The sequence below is a fragment of the Falco naumanni genome, chromosome 7 (assembly GCF_017639655.2).
Source record: "Falco naumanni isolate bFalNau1 chromosome 7, bFalNau1.pat, whole genome shotgun sequence".
NCBI lineage: Eukaryota > Metazoa > Chordata > Aves > Falconiformes > Falconidae > Falco > Falco naumanni.
The window spans coordinates 12,543,831-12,562,484 of NC_054060.1; the positions used below are offsets into that span (position 1 = coordinate 12,543,831).

The 18,654-nt window shown below is 38.9% G+C and overlaps 1 long non-coding RNA gene across 1 annotated transcript; it reads left to right on the top strand.

Annotated features, from left to right (window-relative positions):
- The first annotated feature begins 4,389 nt into the window (after positions 1 to 4,389).
- On the top strand, positions 4,390 to 17,734 carry LOC121091936. The gene is made up of 6 exons (XR_005829093.1): positions 4,390 to 6,251; positions 7,421 to 7,545; positions 9,516 to 9,618; positions 10,366 to 10,478; positions 12,143 to 16,121; positions 17,320 to 17,734. It is a non-coding gene; the product is annotated as an uncharacterized LOC121091936 (long non-coding RNA).
- Positions 17,735 to 18,654: the final 920 nt, after the last annotated feature.

Sequence of the window (18,654 nt, forward strand, 5' to 3'; positions counted from 1 at the left end):
TTTAAAGAACCTGCTAGCGAATGTTAGCAAGTAACACCTGTGAGTTATCTTTGTAGCCCAGTGTTTCTCCAGGAGGGAATTGAATTGCTTTACAGTTTTTGTATGCTGGGGCTGGGAGCACTGAGCAAAGAGCTAATGAACCCTCCTGAAAGCAGATTTGTTCCTTTGCAGAAACTGATGTACTCAGTCTCTCAGTGGGACCAAGTCAAAATGGCTGTGGTTCCTACTCTGGGATGCTGGTGACCTGGAACTGACTTGAAGTAAGAGAGATGGGAAAAACTCTTCTGTTCATTTCAGATGGCCTCTGAGGGCAGAGCCAGACTATTAGGACTTGTTTCAACACATGAATTTTAGCTTATTAGCTAATGTCTGGATACATCAAGTGGTTAATAGTTGGGTGTGAATCTGCTTTTAATGTTTTGTATTAAGCAACAACTAAAAACTTGTGAATTAAGATGTCTAGGAAACAAAACTAAATCAAGAAATAATTATTTTAAGTTAGACCTTCTTAAGAGATGGAAACCATCTCAAAACAAAAATAGGTTATTACAGGACAGATCATAAGACCTGTGGCTAATTGGGTCATACATTGTACCAGGTTTCCCTCAAATATTTACCACTGTATGCGACACGTATCCCTTGGAACAGTATGCAGGTAAAAAATGCATCAGATGTGGTATGTGTAAGTCATAGATGAGGAATAACAGCTATGAACGATGTCATTCATCTGTGCATAATTTTCAGATTATGTTGTTGTTACTCAGTATCACAAGACATTTATGACTGGGAGAACCAAAATGAAAATATGGACTTGGAACAAAAAATGGTTCAGCATGCCAAGTGGAAGGCTGTTTTGTTTTTTTTTCTAGAGAGCCAATCATGCCTTCCTGCCATGGATGCTTTGGGGTTTCTGTGCAAGAAGCAGGCATCTTGCTGTAGTTAAGAGAACACCAGGAAAACCTTAAAAAACCCCATAGACCTTCCAGTATGCCCCATTGCCAAAGGAAATATATATAGGCATGTTGGGCTGAAAAATGGTCTGAAGGCATTTCTGAAAAAAACCCTAAAAGTCAGACTGTTTTTCTCTTTAGCTTAGCATGAAGCAAGGGAGAAAAAAGTATCCGATGGCACGTGAATTAAGAAAAGGTTAAAAACACCTGAGAGAAGTTATGATTCTCTTTTCTTCAAAGATAACCTCATATTGCTTAAGCAGAGGTGAAAATACAAAATTAGTCATATAAATTGATGTCTATTGGAAAAATCCTTCTGTCTCCCTTCAAACTTATCTTCAAAAAAGAACTGTGTTCAGTGGAAAAATGTCATGGCTTTTACACCTGGTCTTTAGCACTAGAGAGAAGAAAGTCCCACCTGCACTGTTTCCTCCTGAGGTTTCGATTTGTGCTTAGAAGCAACCACTGTATAAATGATAACCAGCCCCTAAGTCCCCAGATTTCCTTTGCTGATGTAAAAGTACCTAGGATCCAAACGGGGAGAAATCATAGACTCCAAACTCACTGGTTGTTTTGCAATCCACGCCAGTGGAGCTGATGTTCATTTGGAAGTGCAGTTAAGCTAGGAGCTGGCCTTTAGTTAGTGAGCCGACAGGTGATGGGCTTTGCGTGGGACATGTCTCTGTTTTGCTGTCATAGTCCTTTTTCTTCTGTAGAGCATTTTTTGGCTATATGAAAGACAGCACTTAACGTGCTCCCAATTTTTTTCATTAGATTAAATAATTTTCCAGGCTTATCCTCTGTGATTTCCAAGGGGTGCTGTAAAACAGCATGCCAAGCCCAATTTAGACAAGAACTATTATCTCTGAGGTTTTCTGGCTGATGTGTTTGGTAAGACAGTACTTAAATTACACCTGTGGGCTTATTATCTAGCTACACCACAAACCTCACTATGGTCCTGAGATGAAGATGCACAAATAGGATTTTTATTTTGCTCTTGTACCTATTATATATTAGTCTGTTCTATGTCAGTGGTTGATTTGGCACAAATGATCAGCTCTGACCAGAGCCTATATGTAGAGAGAAGAGCAAATATACCCCTATATCTTGATTTACCCACTACATGTAGCTCCTTATAAAACATTACAGCCTTAAAGATTAACAGGCAATGGAGGAAAAGTCTGCATTCAGATAATGAGGAGTTTTCTGAGAGAGATACAGCTGGTGCATTAGGATTTCATTCATTGCACTGTCATAGTAAAGGATGCAAGAAAAGTTTCAGTTGTAGTTCCAATAAAATCAGCTCAGCTTGGTGACAAAATAAATCAACCTCAGGCCTCAGGCATATGACGAACAACAATTCCGGTTGAGACTTCCATTTCTTTATGATGAAACTGTCAAACACTATTAAAAAATCATGAACACAATTTTTTTTGTAAACAAAGAACACTTCATTATAATATCTGCCATCTGATCTTCTATGTTCAGTGTGTATTAGCAATGAAAATTAAATGCCTTTCCTTGAAAAATATAAAAGAAAAGTAACAGAATATATATTTTTTTGCATACATAGAAGGACCTGGTTATACCATGTGCACATTTATTCCAGTGCAAGCATCTTTTTTAATCAGAATCTCCATTTCTCAGCTGTTTAAGAAAAAAGCTCTACTCCAGTAAAGTTAGAGCTCAATGACAGCAGTTCATTACAGCAAACAAAAAGCTCAGTTCCCTAGAGAAGAATAACATTAGGAATGATGAGTTGTTTGTTGTTTTATGATCAAGTGACTGTGAATGGTCCAGTACTGAACTAATTTATTTTTTGCTCATATTAGGATTATCTGTTCTTTACTAAAATAGTTTTTAAATCTCTGCCACAAATTGAAATTCCCTCTAGACCTCGGCCTTGTTATTGTAAAATAATGTTTTTTAGGGCTCTGAGCTTTCAATTTTTTTAGTGACCTGCACATTGAAAATATGAGCAAGGTTTGCTAGATATTTTAGTATAAGGAAGATGAGAAAAAATCTGATTCCTATCACTGATGAGTGTGAGCTTGTTTGCAGCAGAGTAACCATCCCAATGTGACTGTTGGAAATCTTCATGGGAATTCCCTTGCAGGCTTTCTCATTCACTATGCAGCTAAGAAGGGAATCAGAGCTTGTTCTAACCTTTTCTGAGAAGCCTTACACATTGACAACAACAACTTTTACTTCTTTCTGCTATTCACACCACACTGATGGATTTTTTTTAATCACATGCCAGGGAAAAGAGAATTAATTCCTTTCAATGAGTGCCATTGTCTAGGAGAATCTGAAGACATAGTACAGACTTTTCCTCAAGGGCATCCCAAAATCTGTTTCCATATCTTACCCCAAAAGTGGCTCAATAGAAAGCCTTCGAGGGCTGGAAAGGACTTCTCCCTGCCATAGCATCAGTACACATTTATGGACCTGAAGCTGTTTCAGATATCCACATAGCAAGTTCATCAAATTCACAAGGCCTTCAGCTGTACCAGTGCCATGGTTTTGAGGGTTCAGCTGATGGACTTCACTGGAGGCAGGAGGTGAGCCAGCCCTGGCAGCCGGCTAAGCGGAGAGCCATGCTTCATTCCTTCTACCATAGCTCCTGCCAGCCACACTGCACCGCTGCACTCATGCGTTCACACTGTCTCTCACACTCACTCTTTAGTGGATTAACATTTACATTCTTCTTGGAAAGAATGTGTTCTTCAGAAGCTCATGACTGTGATGTGTGGCTGTTTATAAATACCAGTGTGCTGAATACTTCTCCCGCATTGCAAAGGAACTTTTCCTAATTCTGCAATGAGATACTACATTTTATATAGCAGTTAGATGCTTTGTCTGGGTGGATTTTGCAGTGGCACCAGCAGTTTCTTACAAAGTACCATAAACCTCCTGCTGTTGGAATTCCACCTGGATGCTGAATTAGAAGAAAACTCTTCAGCCTTGCACTAAGTGTGAAGAGAGCACCAGGTGTTAGGAGGAGAAGTTAACTCCAGATGGATCCAGGCTGCTTTAGGAGGGCTTTCTCTCACTGTTTCTCTTATAGCATGTCACCTTGTTAGCAGTGACTGGGGACACAGGCATATTCAATATTTCAAAAGACACAAAAGGTTTTAATACAGTGTTATGTGGACATGAACAGGATAGAGTTACTGATAGCAGTTGTTGCAGCACTATCTCCTCTTTTGCTCCCACTGCAGCTTTTTTTTTTTAGCATCATGTCAGAGGCGTTCACCATATAACTTAGCTGTTTGTACATGTCAGCTGTTACATCTGACATGCATATTAATTTAAGCTACATTTCCCCAGAAAACTGGAAATGGATTTGCGAGTTATTTTTCCTCTTCCGGGTATTTATTCTTGTCTTCTTACGTTTTAAGTGTATCTCATTTTAATTGTAAGTAGCAGAAGTGGGGAGTTAGGCAAAGAAGTAGGATGCACTGTTTTCTGTTTTGAGTGCATCGCTCAACCCACATATAGTATATTTTAAGAAGTCTTGAAAAATATTTTCCACTTTATGCTAGAAGTTTTCTCTTGTATTCAGTTCCTCCCACTTTTAAAAATAAATTCAAAAAAGTAAGAAACCTCAGGCTACATTGGAAAAATATTCTTGGTCTAAAATGGTTTATACAAAGAAGTGGTATGAAAATACTGTAATTTGGAGGGGAGGAGAAAATAAAGAAACAGAAGTGTTGGAAAAATAGAAAATGTTGAACAAAGGGAAAATTTAGCAAGTAAATTTACAAAGTATGAAAGCTCTGGTTGCTAGGATTTTTTTGAAGGAAGATACCTACTTATGCAATACCTCAGGTGATGACTTGCCTACCCCCTCACCCCTCTACTCATGTGAATAGCAGAGAGCTGAGAAAACCTACAAAGCAAATTCAAGAGTCAGAGACCCTGAGGCACAGAAGCCTTTTCCACCAATGATCTAACCTATAAATCTGTGAATTGTTAGTATAACATTCTAGATAACTGATCTTAACTACTGTGGTTTGGAGAACCAGGGGAATTAAGTATACTGCTTTCATGAAGAGTTTGTATGCTTCAGCCTGTGCATGTGAAGATTATTTATAGAGTTAAGTCCAGAAAGCTGTTTAGTCTGGGAGAAGATGGAAACCAATGGGCAACAAAACAGTGATCGAGACATGATACCTGGGGTGAACAACTTCAAGGGAGTTAAAATAACAATAACTCAATAACCAGTTGGGAAAATGCTATTTTCCAGGCCTCAGGCAGTTACACAGCTGGTTTGCCAAGTCTGAGAGCCCAGAGATCAAAAAGAATATGAATCTTAAAAGGACTTCGTTGGAACAAGAAAGGAAGGAATGGGTTGTGAGCAGCTGCCTGGGGATGAGAAGAGTCTGAAAAAGGAAGGGAATGCAGCTGAGCCCAAAGATGGAGACAACTGAACAGACTGGGAAAGCGTGGGCTGAACCTCACTCCTGCACAGTGCTTATTTCAGCAGCAGGTGGAAGTAAATCCTAGTGCACCTGGGCATATGTGAACTAGAAATATCTGATGACCATACGGATTTGGTACTTATCTGATACCCAGGCTTTTGACGGGGTTTGGTTGTCAGTGGGCAAGGAAGAGGTCAAACTCTAAAACTGGATTTTGGATCTGAAATTCCCTCATAGTTGGGAATGCATCCTCTTCTTTTTTGGTGCTAATATTTCCTGAATTTGCCAGACTGTTCTTTCTTATGCAGTGGAGAAATTTCTTGTCACCTTTACTTATAAGGATCTGTAAAGGGCCATTAATATTGTTCATGAAGTAATATTCGTCAAGCTAGTGCATGCTGGCTACGCTGCTGTAATTGCTGGTGCTTTTGTCCACTATTGGCAGGTGGAAAAAGAAAAGTCTTCAAGGTCTGCTTGCTTAAACTCTAAGTAAAAGAATATATTGCATTGAAATTGTCTGCAAAGTAAGTCCTTTAGGTTAAACTGCTCTAAAAAATACACTGTTTTTGAACATGATTGTGACATATTTCTTTCTCCTTCTATTTTTCTTCTTTTCCCTTCCTTATTTTATCTTTACCTTTCCCTTTTTCCTCTTTTCCCTTCCTTTTTTCCTCTTTTTTCTTCTTTCTTTAATGACGATACTAAGCCTACAGGCCAAGACAAGCCATAGTCAGCACTTTGGTAAATTAATTGTGATATTCCACATGCAGAACTACTTTGCAGTCAACATTGCATCTGCAAACTCAACTCCCAGCAACTACTTTCAAAAGCTACAAGGTTTTCTACTGAAAACAGAATCTCACTGAGACAACAGCATGTAAGTACAAGCATTGTCTGTGTGGGATGAGAGTTTATGTTTGGAATTACTTTTATCTTTGAAGCCCTGAAAACCTTAATAAATATTTTGGAAGCTGATTCCCTGGCTGGGGTTTGTTTGGGATTTTTTGGAATCCTATTGTGCCTGCCTCCCACCCCATCCCATAGATTTGTCTTGTCTATCTGCTATGGCTTGTCAGTCAAGCTGCAGTCCCCATGGGGCAAGGTTTGTCATTATCTTAATGTCTCAATGAGTTGGCCACTACATCCTACAAAAATATTTGCTACAAAATAATAACAACAGCTCATCCAAGTGGAATTCATTTAAGTATTGAATTACTGCTTTTGAATTTGGAATTTCTTGTTCAAATCTTCAGGAAAATACTAAGTTTTCTGAGACAAAATCCCTCTGCAGTATAAAAGCCATAGCCCACAGCAGAACAGAGATCATCCATTAGTGACTCCCATGTTGGAGTATGTGCAGTTGGAACACAAAGCCCTAAATATGCTTCTAAGCTGTGGCGAATGATCACCATTTTGGACTGAATCCTTGGTGGATATTGGAATAAATATTACATTTTTATGGGTGCTTAACATTATCCCAGTGGACCTTAACAATAACTCAGTTTGCTGCGCAGTTGCCAACAGACCCTGATGGTATAGTTGAGTCCATTCCCTCTCTCCTCAACAAAATGAGTGTGTGCCAGTTGTGTTATAGGCACACATCTGCCCCAGTTCGTGTCAGTGTAGGCTCAGATGTCCAAGTCCACCCACGGATTAATGTTAGCACGGAGTATTGAGCAATGCAACAGCTCATTTTTTTCCCATCCCCATAGAGAACTAGCTTAATGTTTCCACTGAAGATAAAACTATGCTAGCTCATGCAGCAGAGGATTATAAAGTCTATCAGAAATACTGTGCCACAGTTTTCAGAGTGACATATTATCCTGGTTCATCTGCCTTTTTCAAAATTAACATCCACCTAAGCAACTCTCTGCATCTTGGCTAAGGGCCAACCATGTTCTCAGCCCAAGGCAGGGAAAAGGAAGGCTCAGGACTGCTCCCAAGAAACTGCCACCACAAAGGAGGCATTGACAGCCTTGTGAAATCCATGGGAAGGCCAGGTCTTAAACTGTCACAGATTTACAGCTCCGATTTGTTACTCAACAGCATCCTCGCTGGAAGAAACACGTGGACTTGGAAAAAGTGAGTCTTGAGGGGTGATTGAAAAAAAGGATGAGATTAATGGTTCTGGCTCTGCACAGTACTGACAGCCTACTCTGACACACTGCCAGGTATGTTCAGTGGGTGGGTAGGACTGCAGAGTCGGTTGTGAGCATAGTTATTTTAATAGTCAAATGCCCTGAACCAGCCATAACCCTCAGTGACTTTTCCCCATGAAGACATCTGGGCCTAGCAAGAAAATAAAAATATGCTGCATTCAGAGATGTTTGTGTAGGGGCTACAAACATGGGAACAATGTCTTCTGCAACACCAGGGGATATCAGTTCAAGGGTGTGAGAACTGGGAGCAGCACATTGGTTTCGGGAAAGTTCACTACGTTCCATCAATAGAGATTTTCTGGATTTCTGATGCATTTTTGCTTTGGCTCCATCTACAGATCTTGGCCTTTTCCCATGAATTCTCTTGCTTTTTTTGTACTCTTATTCAGCATAACAGGACCAAGCATTGTGTTTTGTTTTCAAATGTAAGGAATTGTTTGATCTCACCACTAACAAAGCCTTCTTCCCTGGGAAAAAATTATTACAAATAAATAATGAAGCATTTTTAATGATCAAAAGCACTCAGATCTCTGATGTAATTTGGAATCTTCCCACTAACACTGATGTCATTTATAGCTGGATGAAGGACATCAAGATATAAATTTTTTACAATCTGTGCCTTGTTGAAAAGTGACATAGAACGTGGGAGAGAAAGATAAGGGCTAAACAAATATCTGAATTGATACGTTAATGGTGATAGGCTCAAATAGGTAGGATGGATTATCAAGAACTTCATTACAGCTTGCTGGAGGTATTTAAGACTCTCAGTCCACATCTAAGTTTAATTTTCTATTTGACAACAGGAACAATATATTGACTATTATCAGGAGACAGTACATGAGTAGAATCAGGAGGGCCTACTTTTATGTTTCTTTCACAGTACCTCACTGAACATAGCACCTTGATATGCATGAAACAAAAGTTTCTTCGTTTTGATCCATAGTGTAACTGCTGAATAGAGGGAAGGATGTTCTAGCCCCAATAGAATTCTAAAATATATTTTTACACAGCTGTCTAACACTCCTAACACTCACTGTATATCAAGGTTAAAATGTATTTGCTCTGTCTTCTGACACCCATTCTCAAAACCAGTACTCCACAGAAAGAAATTACTTTCATCCACTTATACCATTTTGACAATATGGCTCCCTGTTTTTTCCCCATATTGTTCCAATGTGTTCCATAGGATAGAAACATGGTGTATCTGTCCCTGCATTTTCTTCTTTCAGCATGCTTTCCAACAGTAATCTTGTGTCATAAGTAAGTAAATAAACCCAACAACATACATTATTACCTCTTGCTGTTCTGTGTCTGCTATCCAACATGACTTCATAACCCACTGAGTTTATTAGGGGATTTTGAAAAGGCATTTCTGGAAATGCTGGTCAGACGTTATTCCACTGGATTGAAAGAAATATTTTTTGACTTTCTGCTGGTTTGTGTCAAAGCCAAATTAATGTCTGGGTAGATATTATTTCTTATTTTTGCCAGATAAGACAGTGATAAAACAAAATCACTGTCTCTGCATTCCTCATATTTAAGGATCACTGGTTTAGCAAGCTCTTACTAACACACTGTTGTTTGTCTCTAAGAAGCATATCTGAGATGACATAACCAATGCAAGAATTTAGTTTTGTGGATCCTAAAGTCTTTTTCATTACAAATATCAATTAGTGATGAGTCAGAAATCTTTGCACTGGGACTGTATTTACCCTTGCATCTTAGATCTTTTATTTACCTTGTATTCACCCTTTGCGCAGGGGGTGTATTTGCCTCAACATCTCAGATTTTTTATTTCCATCCAAATGATAGTTTCCCTTGTATGAATTGGTTTTGAGCTTTTCTGTAGATCCAAAGTTAAACTTCTTATTTATCTAGATATTACTAAATACTGCCTTCTCCTCAGGGAAACTGGATTAATGGACTGAAAAATTATTATTGCTAATAAACTAATCTGCATCTTGTTTCTGACCTTACATCAGCCTTTTACTCATCAATGGAACAGACTCAGAAAAAATGTTAATTACATTGTCCTAAGCACTGCGCCTACTTTAACAGACATGTTATTCCTTCATTAACTTAGAGGTAAGATGGGCAACTCTCTTCATTTCTCTCTGCAGCTTCTGTTTCTGTGATTTGGATCCTTTGGGAAAGTAATGGTTACTTGTATGAATCATACTTTCAAGCCCAAATGCCTTCTTAGCTTAGCAATGTCCTTGATGGAAATGAAGAACACAAAGTGTAAGTCTTGACAGACAGAACATCTCAATGCCGCACAGCCACCAGCCAAATACACTCTGTGTCTTAACATTGTGGTAATAGAGATGCAAAATTACTGAAGCAAATAAGCAAGAGCTCTTAATAGTTAAGTAACATTATGCTTTTAAAAATGTTTCGTTCAGTTTTGGTACTTTTTTCTGTGGCTCATACAGCACAAGTCCTGTACGCTGGGTTGCTCTCTTGGTGATTTAAATTATATTCAGTACCTCAGTCTCATTTTACTGTTCATTAATACTTATTCCTTACAATGAGAAGGTCTTGCATCTGCATACTTTAAACCACTCACACTAATGAGCACTTGCTCATTATGCCAGAACTGCAGAATTTCATTTAATACTAACATGAAGTGAGAAGATACTTTAAGAAATGTGATGTGAAATTCCGTTTTTCAATAAAAGCAAGCTTGAATGGCAGGGGATTTTACATGGTGCATTGGTCCCATACCTTGCCTGTTGCCTCCTTTTGACTTTGAGCTTTGCAAGTAATTGAGCACTGTTGTGGACAGTAAGAAATTGGTGTAGTATTATTTGTGGGATGATCTGGTTTCCTCAGAACTTCTGGAGGCCCAAAGGAACTGATCCTGCAGGCCTACTCGTTCACAGGAGCGAAGGGCTTGGAGTCTAGCATTTCTGGCTATTAAGTCTGCATCCTGCTGCTCTCCATAGGTGAGTGTCCACTTTGGGAGAGCCATACCCCAACCTGTAATGCTACAGCTTGGCATTTTGTTCCTTACATTTTATTTTTAATGAAAACATTTCATGGCATGTGATCCTGCAAGCACTTCTGTTAACCTCCTATAAAACTGGTCTATGAAGTCATCTTAGTCAGTCTCTTAAAAAAACAAATCCATTAAATTTTCTGGGACCTGATTCTTCTACTTATGCAGTTAAACCTTGTGTTCAGACTAATATACTTGATTCCAGTGGCTCAGCTAATAGATTAATAAACAGTCCAATCTGCACAGTGAAAGCAGAATCTGGGCATTTGTTTACATCTGTATGACATTTGTGTAATTTAAATAACCACCCGCGACACTTGTGTGAATGTTATTGTTTGTGTAATTACAAACAAAATTGATCTTGCCCATAAACCGGGTGAACTATCTATAAATCCTTGATGTTAAGGAGCAGGATTTTGAAATGTAAGTTATATACAGAAGGAATATAACATGCGTAAGAAATTACTCTTGCCAGAAAAAAAGTTGATTCACTGAGTTCTATTAAGTTTTTAATGTATAAAAAACTTGCCTAATCTCAGTTTCTGTAGTTTCTATTAAAATATTAAATAACATTATATCAAATACATCCCCTGTGACATTAAAGGAAATGGAAAGCTTAGCCACACATTAATTGCATTCCAAAATGTGGCATATAGCTTAATAAACCTAATTTAAAGAACCTTGGAACAATGACATTTATGCTTTAATTAGAGCAAATGAAAGCTGTGCTGCGCACTTTTAGACAAACAATTTTTCTTGTGGGACTAGGCCTTTCTGACAAGATGCAAATTTCCCTGCAGTATGCCACGTGTCAGTCTTGTCACAGGCAAAATTGACTTCCTGGAGATGGACACTGGCAAAACAAAACGCAAGAACAGAAAGCATCACGAGAACCAAATACAGAGTACAGGCAGCTTTAAAGTAAGGCTTTCTCAAGAACAGATTGGACTTGCCCAGGAAAATGAAGTCATTTATTTCTCTTTAAGGAGAACACATTAAAAGGACCAGATATGTTCCAAACCCAACAATAACAGTTTAAGATGATAAATGTTATTTTAATGATCCCTATCTATTCTGGTATTCTAATCACACCACATACGTTTAAAACAGAAAACATCAAAATCTGCAAAGAAACAATTGATATGAGATAAAAACCCCATGCAAAATCAGAGATAGATTAATAGATCTAATTTACTTTAAAGGTATTCACAAACTGTTATAAAAACCAGATTGGTCATAAGACTTAAACTTGTTACCATATGCATCTCACAGATTCTGTGTTATGTTCCTTATGCTGGCAAACTGACTAATGATTTCAAGACTGTTCCCCAGACAAGAACATGACAATTTCTCTGTTGTGCATTAAGGCTCTTTGTGCTTTGCAGCAGAATGAAACATAAATTTTGCAGAAGAATTTAGATGTACTTTCACAATCTGGTTTGGTAAAAAGGAAATTGTGTAGCAGCTTAATATATATTTAAAACTGAGACTCTTACTGCATGCAGATGAATGATGTAGTATGTGCACTGCGCTTGCATTTACTTTGATTTTACCTTTTTTTTTTTTTCTTTAATGCTATAGCCACAACCTCAGTATCTTATTATCTTGCAGGTTTTTATATTGAGAACTTCTGCAGATAATTTGGCTATTGTCCTAGGTATGTCTCATTTTTTTTTCAATTAGACAGAGCTGGGAGGCACTTGGGACCATAGGATAAGCAGAGAAGCCAGGTAGCTTTGTTGAAAATAACAACAATTTAATTGTTTACCCTTAAACCTAATGGCACTAATTAAAAATGTCAATATTGTCAACAGTCCAATAACATCAATGCTAAGCACAGGTATTTGGAAATACAGCCAAAATATTGTTTGAAAAAAGCTGATCATAAAAAAAATGCAATTTCTTAGGGAATTCTAGCATCTCAAGGACTTTCTTCGTTATCGTTTTAAACCCCCTAACTTTTTTGGGGCGGGTGCTGATGTGGCAAAAATGCATTCAAGTCCAGAAAGCTGTGATGACTTCCTTCATTTAATAGGACAGAAGTATTTGATGCTGACTTTTGTAATTTATCCTATTTTGAGTTTTATACTAGAATATTATTAAAATATATTACAAAAGGCTAAGCCAGATACATAAGGATGGTAGATAAAATTATGTTTTTCTTTGGTTTAAATTAATGATTTTGATAAGACTGATAAAATTAGGAAGTAAATAATGCCTCCAGATTTTTTCCAAAAATTTTTTAGCAAAAAAAGCATGTTGTGAAGGAACACTGTTGAAACTGCAGATTCGGAGAAAAAATCCGTTTCATTCAAGAAATGTCAGGAACCTCTATCTTGGGGCTCATTCAGGCAATTTAATAAATACAAAAGCTAACACTTCCCCCTCCCCTCATAATCAAGAAGGACTAGAGATACTTTTTTTTAAAAGGGAAATTAATTTTGGAAAACATTAGAACTGTAGAACTGTGGGATGTGTGTGGCACCAGGCCAAGTACTTGATATAAGCCGTTAACTGGAACTCAAATTCTTACTCCCTTTTGTGGGCATGTATGCCTGAAAAGTGATAAAAACAGGGCAGTTCTCTGCAGGACTGTATGCTACAGAAGTCCCTTAAAACCGTTCCTGCAAATGGTCACACCTCACTAGCAAGAGGTACATGCCTAACTTCTAAATCCTGGTAGAATATAAACTTAAAGAGTTCATTTATCTTACACTTTAGCAACCCCATGCATTAACAGAAAGCCCAGGTGGCTAGAGAACATGTTCCTATGCTCCTCTGCACAAGATGATGCTGATGACCTGTGCAATGGATGTCAGTCGATCTGGGAGCAAAGCTCTAACCCCATGTGATCTGGTGGTGAGGGAAAGCCATGGATTTACTGCATATTATTTCTTCTGCCTGGCAGCGAAGACAGGAATAAATGAGCAGTTACTGCTGAGTTCTTCTGTTTTAATCCTGAGACATGCCCCACCGCATCACACTTAAGAATTTGAAAACATTGAATAACATGATTTAATTGTGGGTACTTAAACTTTGATTTGACTGTGGCAGAGTTTTGATTCTAAAGACACAGTACAGAAACCCAGAAAATTTATAGAGTTAATCTGTACTTAAAATTATGGGGTAAATACAGTGTGAGCTCCAGAAAAATTATCGGTATTTAAAAAAAATATTTTTCTTCCCCATTACCACTACTCTGTTGTAACACAGCCCAGTGGAGTGGGCTTTGCATGCATGGCTGTGTGCTGCCAAGCGATGGTTAGATGATTAGTAATTCAACATGACCTTGAATTCTATCACCTGCAAACTGGTAAGCACACAGCTTATGTCTATTTTGCTATTGCTTTGAGCAGGAGAAGATGGAAGGATTTGCCTTCTTTGTGAACATTTTAGCAGCAGGGCTAATCTGATTCCATATGGTATTAATAGAAGTTCTTTTTTTAAAAAAAAACCCAAACAATTCAAATAATGTCTGAGAAGAGCATTTGATATTAGTCATGATAGTATGAAAATATTGTGTCAATATTTTTTCCATGAAAAATATTGCAGGAAAAGATGTATTTTGCAGATGCTAGTTTTCAGGACAAATTCCTAGTGTTTGGTCACTGGTGCTCCTGGGGTAAGGCAGCAAGAGTTACAACAAATACCCTAAACACATACCGAAGAATGTGTTCATGGGGAATGAGGAGAAGACAATGTTCTTCACTGGGAAAATGCAGAGCACTCAATCCTGTTTTTAAAAAACATCTTTCATTTCAAGATGAGATTCTCAAAGGCCTGGTTTCCTCAGGCCTTTTGAAGATCCTAAACTCAGTGAGGTAAATGAGGGTTGAAAAAGGGGATGCAGAACTTATCCAATCCTCATTTTGGCATCTACCCATGCACCTCTGTAACATCCAGCAGCTTTTGGGCAGCCTGATCACAATTAGGAAATCTTACTCTTCTCTATGCAAATCATCTGTTTCAGTCAACAGAAGCAGCAGAGGAAACATTAAGGTAATGCTGAGTATGATTAAAGGCAAATTTAGACAAGGATCAGCTGTGTCCAGCTACATTCCAGGAAGCAGTGGGGGAAGTACTTTCCTGTGATCCCATATTGCTACTTCGGCTCTGGCTACCTGTATTTCACCATAGCTCCCTCCTGAACTTGCTCAGTGCTCTGATCTGTCTCCGTCATGCACAGTCACTGCCACAGATGCTGGCAATGTAATTGTAGCATGGGGGAACACATGTAGCCCTATCCAGACAGATACAGCTGCATAGCCTTAATATCCTCCCTACTGGGGGTTTGGAATTAGCATAATCTCTGTAGTCCTCTATAGCTCCAATGCACCAAGGGCATTTCTCAAAAATCCTGTTCTCTGATTTTTGCCTTCCATCACCATTCAATACTCTAATTGATAGATTGTAACTTTGAAGTGAAGCACAACGTGCTTAGAATGGGAAATCCCTGACAAAACCTGTAAACACATTATAAAATGATAGCCCAGGCTCTGAAGAATCAGTCACCTATCCACCACTCTTCTTCTGGTCTCTCTATCTTTATTTGTCCTTCTGCTTCACACCAATGGACAGGATAAAACACATCATGGAAGAGGCAGTATTGAAAAAACAGTGTCCTGCTTACATCTCACTGACAAAGTTTTAAAGGTATTTCCTTTTACATTTTGTTGTAAGCAGCTGCCCTGGAATGAATTCCATGCACACTCAGGGAAAAAGTGTTGCTCTGGAGTGGTAGTAAGTGACTCTTACAGAAGTATGAATTTGTCTGCTAGGCAAACAGGAAAACCCCAAAGTAGCATCATAACCCTCTTCACATTGCATTTTGCAATATGGTGACTGAATTGTTAAACAGCTAACTACTTTTTCTTCTTTTTCTCTTAGACAAAGATGAGTGAGAAAAGGAAGATGCTTATTTTGCAGCTTCCAAACCCCCAAAATGCATTTGCCTAATATTGTCCAAAAGCCTTATCCTCAACAAAACTTTGTGGATGTGAAACACTCAGGCATAGTGAATTTAGATGAGATGAACGCAGTAAAATGCATTTCAGTCCCTCCGTACCCAGGATATTTTATGACAGATTTCCCTACTATTCTGTCCAGTTCAAAGCACACACCTTAGGCATTGCTATTCCATAGTCCTTTTCTTATAAGCATTCATCTCAGTGTGCCTTGCGGTGCTATTTGCACTGTACCATTATCTCCTACCCCAGAAGATGCAGCTACAAAACAGGAATATGTGTGCCAACTCCTATCACTCCACTGCTTCAAATCCTGATGCTCAGCCTCCTGTTAGAGGGGATCAATACATGATCCAGCCCAGCTGGATAGAAATTAATTGATGTGACATTTTACAACCAATTCAGAACAGTGGGCTAATGCTAAGAGGGGTTTTAATTATGCAGATGAAACCTCCTACTACATGAATTCCCTTAGCCAGTTTGCTGGAAGCTGCAAGAGTACAGTAGAGGGAAGTATAACTCAGTATTTGCCTTGTCTTTCCTCTCTTTCTCAAGCGTAGCAGAGTTTAGTGGACATTGTCAGAAACAAAACGCTTGTCCAGGTGGATCTTCAGTCTGATTAGTTGGTATGTATTGGCAACTGTTTTTAACCTAAGTATAGTAATACACTTCCATTTTTATATGTTAGCAGATACAGTAAATGAGTTAGATTTTATTTGAGGTGGTCTGGAAGGATGGTTAAGAAAGAAAAATTATCTGTGGCTATATATCCAGCTATTAAAATATTCAAGATGGTTGTTCCTTCTTTGTTAATGCAAATGCAAGAACCATAAAGCATATGGTGAGGAATGCTCCATCACTTTTAAAGCACACTTTTGTTAATGTAGAAATGAATTATGCTGCATTCCATAATTCAGGGATTAGACTTTTGAACATAATTAAGCAGGTACTGCCTGGTCTTTGAGACACAGGTACATGTGTTCAGTTTATCTATTTCAGAAATAAAATCAAGTAGGAAGCTACCACAAATATTTTGTGCAAGCTTTTAAATGAAAGGGTCTGCTGAGAATTTGCATAATATCTTACTTGTGAAATGTAAAACCTGTCATAAATCATAATTCAATTTATAAGACAATTAAATGCATGTGTTTCTGTTCTCTTTTATGGTTCTTAGAAATTGTTATCTTGTGTAGCTGGAGAAAGAGGGACTAAAGAAAGCAGAGAAAGTGAACATTAGAATAGAGGGCAAATATCAGACAGCCACTTCCTTCACATAGGTGTTTTTTCCAGCTGTCCTGTGCTCAACTGAAATAGCACAGGATGCTTCAGATTCCTCATAATTTCCTATTTTCCTTAGGACACAGATCACCTTCTGTGTTTCATGGGACTTAGAAGGTTGCAATATAACTGTGAGAGATTTTCTGCCATTTTAGTCTTTTTGCAGCTTATGATCCTCAGTAAATCTCTCTGGTGAGATAAAGAAAACTCCGTAAAGAGGATAGAATAAAAATCAAAAACCAAAAATAATCTTCATAAATTCTAATTTCAAATAAGGCAAAAACCTCCACCAAGCTGGCAGAAGTATTTTTCTAACATACTATGTTCTTAAAAATCTACTTTTCAAACCGCATTGCCATAAATGTAAACGTGTCCTGGTCCTACCGTTAGTTTTAATGTATGTCAGAACACATCAATCTTTTGTGAATTACAGACAGATCAGTTCTAGAAATATTGTAAAACTAGAAATCATGAACCAAGAAATGAAATACTTTTGTCAAGATATGTGGATGTTAACATTACTTGAATCTTTTATTGCATTCACAGACTGTAACAGAGCAGATGGGGCAGCAGGAATCTGGGAAACTGGCAGTTTGGTCCCACCCTGAGAAGTGAATGAAAAAAGACCCTTTTTCCATGCAAAAGACCAGCTCTGGTTTTATTGTTCATTTTTATTAAACTGAGTAATTTTTTATTCCAGCTAGTATTGTAAGACTAGTGAGCTGGGGGGATGCCATGCGGTGGCAGAATAGTTAAAGAAAGCCTTCACTTTGCTGGAGCTAATTGTGATGGGTATGTTTGTTTCTCCAGAATTTAGCTCAGGCCCTTATTTCTGAAGGTGGCAAATGATATTCAGGACTATCTACTGACTTGGAACTGTTTCTATGTCTCCAACCCAACAGGTCTCACTCACTTCACTCTTTAAATCATAATATCCCAATTAAAATATAGCAGAAACACATCCTTTCAATTGAATCAGTTTTTATTTTATTTCAAAGTGGGAAACGTGGCAGTTTGGGAAAAAAGGCTTGACTCACGTAGTTCTGAACCCTGTGTCACTTTGCTGATTCAGACCCCAGTGCCATTTCTGGGATCGAGCTCTGTGTTCATGTCTTGGGTTTTGGTAGGTAGACCAGCATGGTTTATAGCTTTTTGTCTGTCGCTTCACAGAATGGTTTCAGGTCCGTATTGGGGGCTGCGCTGTTCAACATCTTTGTTGGTACATGGACAGTGGGATCAAGTGCATCCTCAGCAAATCTGCCAATGACACCAAGCTGAGTGCTGCAGCTGACACGCTGGAGGGCAGGGATGCCATCCAGAGGGTCCTTGACAGCCTTGAGAGGTGAGCCCATGCAAACCTCATGAAGTTCAACAAGGCCAAGTGCAAGGTCCTGCACCTGGGCTGGGGCAACCTCGAGTATCAATACAGGCTGGGCTGAGAATGGATTGAAAGCAGCCCTGAGGAGAAGGCCTTGGGAGTGCTGGTGGACAAGAAGCTCGACATGGCCTGGCAATGTGTGATGCAGCCCAGGATACTGTTGGGTTTCTGGGCTGCAGGCACACGTTGTCAGGCCATGTTGAGCCTGGTCACAAGAGTGACCAGCAGGTTGAAGGAGGTGATTCTCCTCCTCTACTCTGCTCTTGTGACACCCCACCTGCAGTGCTGCACTCAGCTCTGGGGTCCCCAATGTAAGGACATGGACCTGTTGGAGTGGGTCCAGAGGAGGGCCACAAAGATGATCAGAGGGCTGGAGCACCTCTCTCATGAAGACAGGCTGGGAGAGTTGGGGTTCTTCAGCCTGGAGAAGAGAAGGCTCCAGGGGGACCTTATAGCAGCCTCTCAGTACTTATGGGGGGCTTATAAGAAAGATGGGGACAGAC